General features: G+C 38.2%; 1 non-coding gene across 1 annotated transcript; it reads left to right on the top strand.

Moving 5' to 3' along the window:
* Positions 1-4,692: 4,692 nt before the first annotated feature.
* Positions 4,693-4,764, top strand: TRNAQ-CUG. The gene has a single exon. It is a non-coding gene; the product is annotated as a tRNA-Gln (tRNA).
* The last annotated feature ends 9,360 nt before the right edge of the window (positions 4,765-14,124 follow it).

Genomic DNA, 14,124 nt, shown 5'->3' with positions numbered 1-14,124 from the left:
GAAACACCATCAGAAAAACTAAAGATACAAGATGGTTGCATAGCCAAAGGGAAGGGAAAAAGAGACATATCCCTACATGCGAGATATAAAGATTGCATGGCCTGCATAGTACATGCATTGCCAGTAATTAAGGCTGAAATTCCCACTAATTTTGAAGAAGCAGTAAATAGTGAAGAAGAGAGTAAATGGCATGATGCAATAGATGATGAAATGCTCTCCCTTCACAAGAATCAGACTTGGGAATTAGTGAAGCTGCCTAGAGGAAGGAAAGCAATTGGCTGCGAATGGGTTTATGTAAAGAAGGATGGAGTGGATGACAAGAGTTTGATAAGATTTAAAGCTAGGCTAGTGGCTAAAGGATATGCTCAAAAGGAGGGAACATATTACAATGAGATTTTTTCTCCTATGGTTAAGCACTCCTCCATTCGAATATTGTTTGCTCTAGTTGCACAATGCACAATTCAACCTTGAATTGGTACAACTAGACGTGAAGACTATATTCCTTCATGGTAATTTGGATGAAAGATTTATATAAGACAACCCGAGCGGTATCAAGTGAAAGGCAAAGAAAGATTGGTTTGTAAGCTTAGAAAATCTCTTTATGTTTTGAAGCAATCACCTAGACAGTGGTATTTAAGATTTGACAAGTTTATGAAAGGTCAAGACTATACAAGAAGTCACTATGATCACTGTGTTTATCACAAGAAGTTGAAAGATGGTTCATTCGTGTACTTGTTAATCTATGTGGACGACATGCTCATAACCTCAAGCAATAATTCAGAGATAGAAAGGTTGAAGGAGAAAATGAGAAGGGAGTTCAAAATGAAAGATCTCGGTGATGCCAAGAAAATATTGGGAGTGGAAATCACAAGGGATAGACAAAAGGGTTTGGTGTATTTGTCTTAGAAGCAATATCTTGAGAAGTTGTTACAAAAGTTTGGAGTAACAAAAGACACTAAGCTTGTACGAACTCCATTAGGTGCTCACTTCAAGTTGAGTAGTCAACAATGTCCCAAAACTGATGAAGAAAAGATAAAGATGGAATGGTATTCCATATGCTAATTTGGTTGGAGGATTAATGTATGCTATGGTGTGTACTCGTCCTGATATAGCACACACAGTTAGAATTGTTAGTAGGTTCATGCATAATTCTGGAAGAGAACATTGAAATGTTGCTAAGTGGATACTAGGGTATTTACATGGAATGAGGGACAAAGGTATTTGTTTTGAAAGATGTGATGAAGGAATTGATAAGTTCTCAGTTGGATATGTGGACTTAGACTTTGCTAGAGACTTGAACAAGAGAAGATTAACGACTGAGTATATGCTTACTATGGCAAAGGAGATCAATATTACAACCAACGATGGCACTATCAACCACAGAAGCAGAATACATGGCGATCGTTGAAGCTATCAAAGAAGCAATGTGGACTCTGGGGTTGTTAGGAGACTTAGGTGATAGCCAAAGTGCCATTTATTTGGCCAGATATCAGGTACATCATGCTAGGACTAAGCACATTGATGTACAATATCATTTTGTGAGAGAAATGGTAGCTGGAGGTAAGATTCGTCTAAAAAAACATTGCTATAGAAGATAATCCAGCTGATATGTTGACAAAGGTGGTTAATACAACTAAGTTCGAGCACTGCTTAGATTTGGTGTAGTTAAAGCAAGTTTGATCTTGCGATATGGTGGAGCAATGGAAGTTGTTTGACGACTCGTTATGGATTTCATGCCAAGGTGGAGATTGTTGGATTTGGGATTAAATCAACATGCCTAAACTAAAAAGGATTAGGATATCTTTGACGCTAAGATATTTGGATTTGTGTTTCCTAGTTGGTTTGGGATTTGGTTTTAATATAGGATTTGGATTCCTATAACGTAGGGACTTTGTATAAACCTATGACATCTATTAGTATAAATAGATGGATGTGGGATAGAGTTTTGTGTGTGATAGTTTTTGAGAGGTATAAATTTGTATACTTGAGAACACTTTGTGTTTGTGAGTTCTCTTGTATTTGTTAGTAATCAATAAAGCTTCCGTTGTTAGAGAGGTACTCCTATATTGGAGGAACTCAGAAATAGTTGTGTTTTGTTATTTGCTTGATTGGTTTTTGGTTTAGTTTACAACAAAAATTGTGATCAATCTCTTAAGTTGTGGCATGCCATTTGCCAAGCCAACAGTTCGTCTTTGCTATAAAGAGAAATGCTCTTTTTTCTATTGGGACTTTTATTAAAAAAAAGAAAAGAAAAAGAAACCTTAAATATTTCTCCAATTAATTATATTGTTATATTTGGTTTAATTTCTTTTATATATCTTAAATGGCTCTTCCTGATAGCGATTTTTGGCTCTACCACTACCAGGCCTTGTAGTAAGCTCACATTGATCCGTTGTGCACCAATTTTCGTAACAAACTCATAATTCATTCATATATGTGCCTCGTATTCATATTAGTTTTAAACTCAATACAATCAAATACAACATAACACGATACGAACGAAGTTATTAAAAAATATCAAACCAAACGCGACTGAAGGCCCCGTAGACTTACCATTGGGTCAATCTTGTTAGGGGTTCTGAATCAAAGAAAATGAAGCATGCATCACCCAACACTACCCAAGCACTTGCAAATGCTCAAACTTGCATTGGCCACTAAGTTTATCCCTTTTTGCGGTGGTTTAGCAAGCAAAGAGCACTGAACAATTATTAAAATTGTTCACCAATACAGTTGGGTTAAAGATGTTTCGGTAATCATGTGCTTTACTCCGATTGATGTGTGTGTGTGTGAGCTTTCAATTTCAATTTCACTAATTTGGCACCACTACATTTTATATTTAGTACAATCTGGTGTAAAAGTTAGCGTTTTAGGAAAGAAAAAAAAAATCGTTAAGTGATGACGCGATACATGTAGAAATGTTATATTCAAGTAGATTGAAATGAGTGGAAAAAGTGGGAGAAGGTTTTTCTATAATTTAAGTTTTCCATTTTTTTTTCAAAATCTTACTTTTAAATAAATAGCAATAATTATATTTTTATTATAAAGTTATGAACGCCGCGTGTGCCACGTCATAAGGTACAAGACTTCTTGACAAAAACAATAACTTTAAGGGAAATTTTATTTAAATTCATGCAACATTTTTCTACACCCAGCTTACTCTCTGCATCCATATTATTTTTAGCTAAACTATCAATATCTTTTTAAACCCAAATTTACTACCTAAATTACTCTCACAAACCCAATTCAATATATAAATTTATCTTTACACCCATTTTCAAAAGATAAAAATCAAAATCAAAGCATACATTTTCTTCTTTGACGTTCTCTCCTTCCATCATGTTTGTCGTATTTCCTTTCAAATTCTTCATGATTTAATAGAAATATAAATCGAAATCAAAAGAACTGGTGAGAATTAAGAAACTTCTTGTGCATTTGTACCAGGTGCCGTCAATTTGTGTAAGAGACCAAACATCTCTTCTCTGTTAGGTATTAAGAGTGCAGTACCATTTGGAGGGGGTGTGTACTCATTAGTTTAAGTTCTCTCATTCTCTTTCATATTTGGCGTGTTTACTTATAATATATGGATGCAGAGCTACGTGGCCTTAAATAATTTTGAAGGAGTAAATAAAGTCCTGGAGGAAGTGGAAACACAAGATGTAGAAAAATGCAGTTGGTCAACATATAGTAACCTGGCTGTCATCTATGTAAACGCGGAGCTTTTTGACAAGGCAGTGCAAACCCTCGAAAAGTCAAGAAATGATGAAACCCTGAAGCAACGCGAGCCGTACCATTTTTTTATTAGCATCCATGCGTGCACTTCTAATCTAGGTGAGGTCAAAGGGTGTGGAAAATGTTCAAGTAATCTTTCCCCGCTACAAACAATATAAGCTATCTTGTAATGCTTCAGACCCTTTGTAAGCTAAACCATATTTGAGGGATTGAAAGAATTGTTTGAGGAATGGGAGTCCATCTGCTTAAGACTTACATAGCTGCAGGAAAAATCATATTGAGATGCGCCAATGATGGCACATCGAATTTTTTCTTTGAGTTCATAAAATAAAAACTCATCAATTCATATTTTAGTTGGAGGATTGAAAATTTCAAAATCAATATCCATTTGTCAAAAAGAACTTATTCTCTATGAGAGCATCTTACGATTTTAGTAAGAATAGAACGCAAGAGAAAGATTGCGTGATAGTAATAGTTTGATTATTGGAAGTGGGTTTATTGATACATTTTAATCTTATTCTTAAATTTATCTTGTACTTTACGGTAATTATGCAATAAGATAAAAAAGACACTTCACGTTTAAAATTTAAGTTGGGTATAGAAAAAAGTTATATGGGTTCAAATAAAATTTCACAATCCTTATTAGTTTTATCTGTTCAATTTGACCTGCTATTGCAAGAAACTTATAATTCAAGTAAAGTGTTTATTCATATGCTCTTGGTCATATCTTAAATTATGTCTTCCCTGATCTTGTTGTTATTTATAGATGTACTGATGCATCTTTGTATTACTCATCTTTATTTATGTTTCCTTCTTCATACGAGTGATTGCGAATCACGACTCTAGTAGCAGTAGTAAAATAAAATAGTGAGTTACCATAACCCAACTTTCTTTGGTCGAGAGGTGTTGAACTGTGGTGATTGTAGCGATTAAATAAAAACGGATGCACGTAGTACTCAAATTGGTCCCATGGTCTAGTGGTTAGGACATTGGACTCTGAATCCAGTAACCCGAGTTCAAATCTCGGTGGGACCTTTTTTTTTTTTTTTTTTTTTTATGGTTTTTTCTTTTCCTGGGAAACAGAAACGTTTTATATTTCAAGCACTAGAAAACTTGGAACCATTTATGGGGCTCGATCCCCCTCTGAAAAATTACCATTTCGTTCCAAGAATTCACGTCAAATTGGTTGAATCTTTAAGAAATTTGATGGTTATGGAAAACTTCATTTAATAGTTTGAGTCCATATGTTCCAAACTAAAATAAAGTAGGGGGCAAATTGAAGACTGGGATGTTTGCATGGATCCACACCTTGTAAAAAATAAAGCACCCTAAGATTATGCACTACCAAATTTGATGGTTATGGGATGTTTGCGTTATACTGGTCGTGGCCTGAGCAGTGCACGATACCAACATTTGTGGAAAAACTGAAACTTAAAAGAAATTAAAAAAATTAGTAATACTAATGTGACGACCCGTCCCAATTTTAATTATAATTTTCTCCCTAAGTAGGTAAAATGACGATTATGCCCTTGTTGGCTATGTGATGTAGATGTACATATGTAGTTTTAAATTATTTTTCTCACTATCGTAATTAAATCGTACTCGACGTCACAAGTGCATTGACGCGAGTTGGATCCGAATTGGAGTCGTAACGAGAAAGTTACGATTATTAAAGTGCGTAAACGGGTAACTACGAACCAATTATATGGGCTCCTATTTCCTTTAGCCCAATTACATAATTTGTTTTTCTTCTTCTTTGGGCCAATTAAAAATAGCTCTCTCTCTCTCTCTCTTCTTCTCCAATCAAACTTTTGGAAATCACCATCATACTCACCTCGACTTCACAATCACCATCATACCCTTAGTTTTATGTTTTGGTGAACGTTGACTCGTTGACTCACGAGCTCCGACATGGTGGAACTTCGGACGATGTGATCACAGACGATTTGCAAGGTTTTGAGACTCGAGATGACCTCTACACAACTTCCATAGGACCCTAGACTAGGTTTGGGACGGAGTGGACATCGGAATAAACAAGTTCACGAAGTTGCAGATTTGGCCGGAATCTTCGAGGGATTTTCCGACCATTTTCCGTTGGATTTTGATCTTCTAATAGGTACGAACGTGTTCTACTTCTCAAGAGCTTTAAATCCATATAATTCATGGATTTTAATTAAGAAATGAAGTAGATATAAGCATTTGAAAATTTTCCAGAAACCGGCAAACCAGACTGCGGCTAGCGGTGGCAGACGACGGAGTGACCAAAGAAGAAGGGGAATATTCCGTTAAAGTTAACGGAATATTTTAACGGCATCAAGTACCGTTAGTTATATTTAACGGAATATTCCACCAAATTGACGGAATATTCCTAATGGCGTCAGTCACACGGACGGCACGTGCCTCCGCATGGCCGACGCGTCCGACGTCCAAATTTTTTCTAAAAATATGGGTGTGTTCATATCGTCGAGTAGATCACGTTGATATATTCAAACCTTACATTTGAGAAAAATATGAGAAGTTATTCCTAGGTTTTGTATATGTGCTTTATTATTAATGTAAAATTAGTTATTTCGCATATAGGTGAGACGTAACCCGAGGACGAGCGTGGACAAGCGAGATTAGGGGGCTACAATCCTACTACTTATCAGTGAGTGTGCATTTGTTATATATATACACTTTACAGTTCCCAGAAACGTTTTTATATAGTTTTATGCTTTGCTTGCCATGTCATAAATAAGTTATATTTTAAATATTGTATTGTGTGATGTTGCGGAGGCTTAGGTAAGCTTCAGGTGAGCTTTATGTGAATGAATTGGTTGTATTGTATTGGCATGCATTTATTTAGAGCTCATCATAGCTGCACCTCAGTGTTAGTGCTCCCGCCCCAAGCCAAGGCAAAGTCTTTTACGTGATTATTCACCTCCCACACCACACACTCACCTTGGATCCAAGTCTGGTGCCAACCATTAGGTGACTCTGACTCGTAGGTGACCTGCGATATATCGCATAACCTTCACATGATCGTAGCACTTGAGCGTACATATTTACACCACAACCTTGTCGTACAGTCACATTAGGTGACTCCGACTCGTGTGCTAGCCTAGCTTGATGAGTTATATGTCCAGTCGTATAGGTCACGTTAGGTGACTCCGACTGGTATACTATTTTATATTGATTTCACACCTGGCTTACATCTCTTAGTATTGAAACGTTATGACATGGTGTACTTCAGTTTTCGTTGGCCTTGTGCATTGGTTTTTCATATCTACTTAGTAGTATTTTCTAGAAACTATACGGGTTTTACGGAGAGGGGTTATTATGTTCAGAAAAGATAAAAATGATTTCAAACACTTTGCTTTTGCCCACTTACCCTTCTGTTTTGCGCCTCTCCAAGTCTTAGGCAGCTATAATTCTCTGTGGCTCACGAGGACAATCCGGCGGTTTTGACATTTCCATAAATAATGTAAGGAACTTTCTCTCTATTTGTATAATTAGTATTGAGTTAGCTCGACTGCACTTGCATTACCCATGCTCTGAGTACTTCTATATTTGGTTGTGATCACTTCCACACACTTATATTTTACCTCTAGTTAAATAAGGTTAGTTTTGGTTTTTATTTATTCACATTTTCTTATTATTATCACTTCTGTTGTGCACTTGGTTACGTTACCCTCACGTGACGACCAGCATGCCTCGACTCTGGTTAGGGTGTGTCAACTAAAGTTATAATATTATATCCGAACAGGCGACGATTTCTAATATTTCTAAAAGAAAATGTGACAAGAGTAGCATTTTTGCTTGGTTATTTTTAGATTGCCTAAGATTTGTGTATACTTATGCATATATATCTCGCGCCTTCAATCCCCTCATTAGGAAATAGGAAACAAAAGATATAAATCCCGTTATAGTTCTCCACTTTTATGAGTTTTGTTTTTTTTTTTTTTTTTTTTTCTGAGGAAATTGGAATAACATTAACCAGGGCAAAAGCCAAAGAGTACAGGAAAGTCATGAAAGACCAACCAACACTAACAATGAGACAGCAAGAAGGACAAAGAAATACAAGACGTCGCCGGGCTTCGGTAGAACGTCGAACCCACACTTTCTTAGCCACCAGCAACCACCTAAAGGGGGCAGGTAGCCCATCCTTGTTAAGAATTCCCACCAGCGAGGATGGGGGTCAAACGACCCACATGGAATTGCACATCCCAGGTACCAAATGCGACACCACAAAATCCACCACTGCGTTTGCTGATCTTGGAACCCAAGACCAGGTGCACCCTTGAAAGGATCTCCCCAACTCCAGATCATGGCTTAGAATAGGGAGCAATTCCCAAGGAATGCACTTCATCCCAACCACCAACAAAGATATGACTAATTTGGAATTCAATTCTACATAAATCCGATTGAAATTCCTCAAACGAGCAAGAGCACAGCCTTCCTTTATCACCAAAGCCTCAGCCATAAGCACACTAATGGCTGCCACTTCCAATCTGCACACCTTAACACACTAAGCCTGAGCATCACGAATAACCACTCCCACAAAGCCTTAAACCTCACCCTGCCTCTAGCTAGCATTAACATTCACCTTAACCCCATCACAAGGAGAATGGGACCAATGAGGGTGACGATTCTGCACATCAGTACGAAAGGGAGGGGGCAAAGTGGTGCACAAAGTCGTTGTCAAGAAACACTTAAACTCATTTTTTATAGCAGCAATAGTGATAGTAGGTGACAGCAAACGGTGATCAAAGACTGTATTGCACCTGGATTTCCAAATCTACCAGCAAGAAAATGCAACAAGGGAAAGAGCCCTCGACCTTTCCTACTTGCTCCTAAATTCAGCACTTCCAAATCGAATAAGCCAAGCAGCAAAAGTGGTAATGAAATCGCGATCAACCCGAATGCCAAGGGGACCCCCAAACCAAACAGATTCTACCCAAGGGCAGAGTAAGAGAAGGTGCTCCACAGACTCCTCATGCTCCCAACATAATAAGCAAGAGGGAGAGGGTGTGCAACAGATTTGAAAAAGATTTCGATGAGTTGCAACAGCCTCTCTCACTCATCGCCAAAAGGAAATTCCTCACCTTGGGAGTCACCACAACATCCCAAATAATCTTCCAAACTTGCGAATCCATGCACAGGTTAGCCGTCCACTGCAGACGTTACCCTCATATCCACTGATAGCCCGACTTCATAGTATAATTTCTATGCATGTCCGTTCTCTAGATAAGACAATCCAGACCCGCTGAGTCCCTAAAATGAGAACTAACAATCGTCGAGCTATTACTCTCCAAAAGGCAATTAGAGATTGAAGGCAAGTCTTATGACCATTCCTCCTGATTAATTATCGTATTAACACATTGCTCCAAGTCCACAGAACTATCATTGATAGGGATAGGATGACCAACCGATAAGTTTGGGATCCAAACATCCCTTCACAAACGGACTGACCTGCCACTAAGAACTTGCCAATGAGCACCCTTGAGAATAATGTCCTTGCAATCCAATAGGCTCAACCAAATCCAGGAGAAACGACCCCCTAGCTTAGCCTCAATGAACGAGAAGTGAGGGAAATATTGATCCTTAAGGACATTAGCCTAATGAGACTGAGGCTCCTGGATGAGCCGCCAACTCTGTTTGGTAAGTAACACGAGGTTGAAGTCTCCCAAGGTTCGAAATCCTATGCCACTTTCACTCTTTGGCAAACCCATATCTTCCGAATTCACCCAGAGGATGCCCCACACCTTATCCGAGTTAGCCCACCAGAACTTCGCTACAGCCCCATCAATATCATTGCACAGCCGAGCCGGAAGGCGGAACACATTCATTGGGTAAGTGGGCACGGTTTGAACAATAGCTTTTATCAGCATTTCCCTCTCTGCCTGCAATAAAAACTTATTCTTCCATCCCTGAATCTTAGATAACACCATATCCTTAATATAGAGCAGAGCATCTATTTTAGTTTTGCCCCATACCGTCGGTATTCCAAGGTAGGTTCTAAGGTCTTCCACCTGAGACATATTCAAGACTAAGCACAAATCTTCCTAAACTTCCCTTGGAGTATTCGTGATAAAGTACACCATCGACTTCTACAAACTAACCTCCTAACCCGAAGCAATGCAGTAGGCCTTCAAGAGGCGATCCGTGTTCTCACAATTCTCTTTCGTGGCTGAAAGAAAAATCAACGTATCAGCCATTGACACTGATCTAGATTCCCTTTTATAAATCTCAACTCAGTCGCCTGTTGGAATAGCTTGGACAACACTTCACTGATTATTAGGAACAGATAGGGGGATAGTGGATCTCCCTGACAAAGACCACAAGTGGGCCTAAATTTTTTCCCCGGGCATCCATTAATTAGAACCGAGAGCTCGACCGACGAAATGCACCTCATAACTAGATCCACCCAGGAACAGTTAAAACCCATTTTCAACATAGTTGCCTCCAGGAAATCCCACTCAATTCTATCATAGGCCTTGTTCATAGCAAGTTTAATGCCCAGCTCGCGCTTCCTCTTCGTCTTTCTAAGCTTAAGAAAATGAAAGACCTCATTGGCAATGACGATATTATCCTGTATTTGACAACCTCCAACAAACGCATTCTGACTCTGGGAGATCACCCTAGGAAGGAAAGGTCGTAGATGATTAGACAAAATTTTTTAGAGGACCTTGTACGAATAGTTGCAGAGACTAATCGATCGAAACTGATTCACAAACTCAGGGTTAAGGGACTTTGGGATCAAAACAATATGAGTGGCATTAAGTGAGCGGGAGCTCCGACCACCCTCCAAGCAATCAACCATTTAACTTCAGCACAGATAACATCCACTGTTCTAAAAATCGGCCTAGGTGACGCCTAGGCGGGTTAGCCAGTCCTAGGCGGTTTTTTTTATATTTTTTTATTAATTGTGTGCTTTTTTCTTTTTTGGTTTCATGATGGTATACTTATGGAAATGGTGTACCTAATTTGCAAATGATGGATTTACTACAAGTTCACCCAATAATGAAACAAATTGGAGCGTTTTTAAGATGATACATACAAAGAAAAGAAAAAAACTAGATACACCAAGGTTAAATAATTTAGTGTATGTCTAATCCATTACAAGGATCATGATTCATGAACAAGAAGAATTTAGTCTATCATCCAAATCCTCCTCATTATGATCATATGCTCACTGTTTTTTAAATATTGAACTTTTTAGATGTATATAATTTGTGTATTCTTCTACTTCTATTTTTGCATTTTATCATTTTTTTATTATCCATACAAGTTTAGTTTTTTTTTTCTTTTTTTTAGATGTAAATAGACACTTATTTACAAGATACATACTAAATTTACATAAAATCACCTAGGCCCCGCCTAAGCGTTAGACCCTTGCCTGCCGCCCGACTAGCGCCTAATGATTTTTAGAACCTTGATAACATCCCATGACGATTTGAAAAGCAGACCTTAGAAACCGTCTGGTCCTGGCGCCTTAGACCCACTCATCTAGAACGCCGCTTCATGGATCTCTTCATCTTCAATTGGCTTTGTAAGAACATCATTCATCTCAGAGGTGATGGACGGGCTAATGCAATCAAGGAGATTCTCCCAGTCACAGCTTCCCGAAGACCGAAATAGATTTCTAAAGTAATCCTCAAAAGACCTCCTAACACCCGCCGGGTCTTCCACCCAGTTACCACTTCCGTCCTTGATCCTCGATATTCTATTTACTGTCTTTCTCTGGACAGTAGAATGGTGAAAGAAAGCCGTGTTGGAAACCCCAACCTACAACCAACGAACCCGGGACCGTTGCGCCCAAAACGGCTCTTCCTGTTTCTCAAGTTCAAGAATCCTGGCCGTAGTTTCCTTGATCCTCTCGGCATTCGTACTCCAATTTTCTATCCTGAAAGGTTTCACGGCTCCACATCTTTAAATTCTTCTTCGAATTTCTCTTCTTCCGGTGCCCACTTATTTAGCCAATCCCCACCAATCTGATTACACCAACTATTTTCAACCACTTCCCTACACCCCGGTTCCTTAGCCCAAAAACCCTCAAATCGAAATGGTCTCTTACCCTTCGCAACCAAATAATCCGTATTAATTACCAAAGGGCAGTGATCTGAAGCCTTTTACAACTTCATGGGTGACCGTCGTATTAGGCCATCGGACCTGCCAAGGCCCATTAACCAAACCCTGGTCCAATCTCTCTTAAACTAAACTATTGTTACGAGTGCCCCTCCAAGTGAAACGAGGCCAATTGAAACCAAAATCTATCAACTCCATCTGAGTCATAAATGCATGCAGAAAATGTGGACGTCGCAAAGATCCCCTGGTGCCTCCTTCCTTTTCATGATCCCACAGAAACTCGTTGAAGTTCCCCAACCCCACACACCCCCAACAACCCCCACCCCCCCCCCCCCCCCCCCCGGGGCCACAAAACCATGGGCGCGAAGAAGGATTAAGAGTTCATTGCCCAATTCCAGAATGTGTCCTCAGCACGATACGGATTCCCGTACATCCAAGGCCAGGAACCAATCATCCGGCCCTTTGAGCCGCATCTCCGAGTGGATAATATTTTTGGTGGAAAGAATGATATTTACCTCCCAACAATCTTCCCACCACAGACTTAGACCCCCCGCCGTCCCTATTGGAGAGGCGTTGAAGCCGCACCCGTATCCTATCCTTCTTCTAACTTCATCAATTCTGGAATCTTTCATTTTCGTTTAGATACTCTCACTTTTGCACATAAAAATTTCCTAAATCAAGAAAGACTTTTCAACCTTGTCCACATAACGTTTCTGACATTTTGGAGGTCATGTGCAAATTTAAAAAAAAAAAACTCTCCTTATTTTAAAAAATAATTTTTAAACAATATATTCATACAGAATTCAACAATCAATAATATTCAAACTTAATTAAAATCAGCATCTCACTTTTGCTAATTGAATGATCACAAGAGTTTTAAATGACGGAAATCACTATTGGAGAAAATGTTTTTAATACCAATTCTTAATAAAAAAAGCAAGTTAATCATGAAAAAAACACTTTTAAGTACTTCTTGTAGGAAGAACTTTTAGAATCCAAAAATATTTTCTGTAAAAACAATTTTATATTTAAAAGCACTTCTTAAACAAGCCATAAGTGTTGTGGAAGTGTTATTTCATTGAAGACATTAGTCCATTTTGTTATAAATTGTATTACGTCTACGTATCAAAAGTATTAATTTCCCTTTTCGTATTTTATGGTGGAATTTGTCAACATACTAATGACAAACAAACACTTTGTTGAACTTTACCAAAAAATTAAAAATTAAAAAAAAAATTCTTTGTTGAATTATACATGTAATTATTATTTTTTTCCTAAACAAATATAATATTGTCAGATTTCACTAATCAAATCTTTATTCCGCCTAATCACTTCAAAACTCTCTAGATATTTTCCTATACAATTACAATATCTTGTATTACCTCCACCGATTTTTAGATTTTTACGGAGCATTGTTGAAGTTTCAATACTTTAAAAATATACTGAAGGTGTCTAAACCCTAAACATGTCATATAACTCTCCAGGACGCATTGAAGGTGTCTTGGCAAACAAATGAATCTAAGATTCTCACTCGGGTCTTGACGTACTCATGGAAGAGATGAGAGACCATGTGTCTCTCTCCTTACTGGAATTGGAGCCATGAAGGGAAGTAAAAATGAAAAAGAAATTAATTAAGCATCTCTTTTGGCACTAGTAGGAAAAAATTATTTGTGCAACAGATATTGTTTGGGCGACAAAGCAAAATTCGTCGCGTAAGTGCGTTTTGCGCAATGAAACAAAAAGCTTCATCGCACAAGAATGGTGCTTCTTTGCGCGACGCACATCTTTGTCGCACAATACTGCTTCCATGACGAAAAAATGATACTCGTCGCGCAAAGTCAATAAGAAAACTGCGGGTAATTTTTTTTTTTTTTTTTTGGCGCAAAAAAACTGCGCGATGAAGCTTTTCCCACGGAAACCTTGTGCAACACAAGCTTCATCATGCAAAGTCCATTCAATTTTTGAGTCAAAGCATTCAATGTATGTGAATCAGAGGGATCAATACTGTATTTAGTGTAGATGTTTGCACAACAAAGGTTTCATCGCGCCAAGTCCCTAACCTTTCTATAAATATGCACTTCTGCTCTCCTTATTCTTCACAATTCGTTTCTGAAAACGCAAAGAAGCCAGAATTTCTTTCAGCGAATTATTATTTCAATTTTTGTTTGTTTTTTCATATGCGATGGCAGACTCTGGTGGACCTTCATCAAAAAGAGTTCAAAGCGAAGGTTCTGAGAAAGGTAATACGTACTAAATTTTGTTGGTTGTGTAAATTAATTAAATATTTAAGTAGACTAATATAAGTGTTTTTTTTTGTTGGTAGACAAG

Source organism: the organism of the source record quoted next, unplaced genomic scaffold (genome assembly GCF_019419815.1).
Source record: "Pyrus x bretschneideri cultivar Hongxiangsu unplaced genomic scaffold, Pyrus_bretschneideri_v1 Contig38, whole genome shotgun sequence".
Classification (NCBI taxonomy): Eukaryota; Viridiplantae; Streptophyta; class Magnoliopsida; order Rosales; family Rosaceae; genus Pyrus; species Pyrus x bretschneideri.
This window is presented reverse-complemented; position numbering and strand designations above follow the sequence as displayed.